The sequence below is a fragment of the Strongylocentrotus purpuratus genome, unplaced genomic scaffold (assembly GCF_000002235.5).
Source record: "Strongylocentrotus purpuratus isolate Spur 01 unplaced genomic scaffold, Spur_5.0 spur5_scaffold_6, whole genome shotgun sequence".
Lineage (NCBI taxonomy): Eukaryota > Metazoa > Echinodermata > Echinoidea > Camarodonta > Strongylocentrotidae > Strongylocentrotus > Strongylocentrotus purpuratus.
The window spans coordinates 2,820,889-2,821,187 of NW_022145612.1; positions in this window are offsets into that span (position 1 = coordinate 2,820,889).

Below are 299 nucleotides of genomic sequence, written 5' to 3' on the forward strand. Positions count from 1 at the left end.
ATCGAAAGTATAAAACAAATGAAAGGCCTCATTCAAAGTGATGTGACCGACAATGGTCTCGTGTGCTGTAGCCAATCAAGCGCATCAAGCACCTTAGCATCCGGGAAAACGACTGGACATAACATTGTAAACTAAAAACAAAAAAGAAGAAGGGGAGAAGAAAAACAAGAACAAAGTCGAGAAGTAAGAGGAAGAAGAAGAAGAAGACGGAGGAAGAGGAGAAGAGAAGGAGGAGAAGAAGGAAAGAAGATAGGATTAACAACAACTAAAATAATAAGAAAATAATCCGGCGACAAATT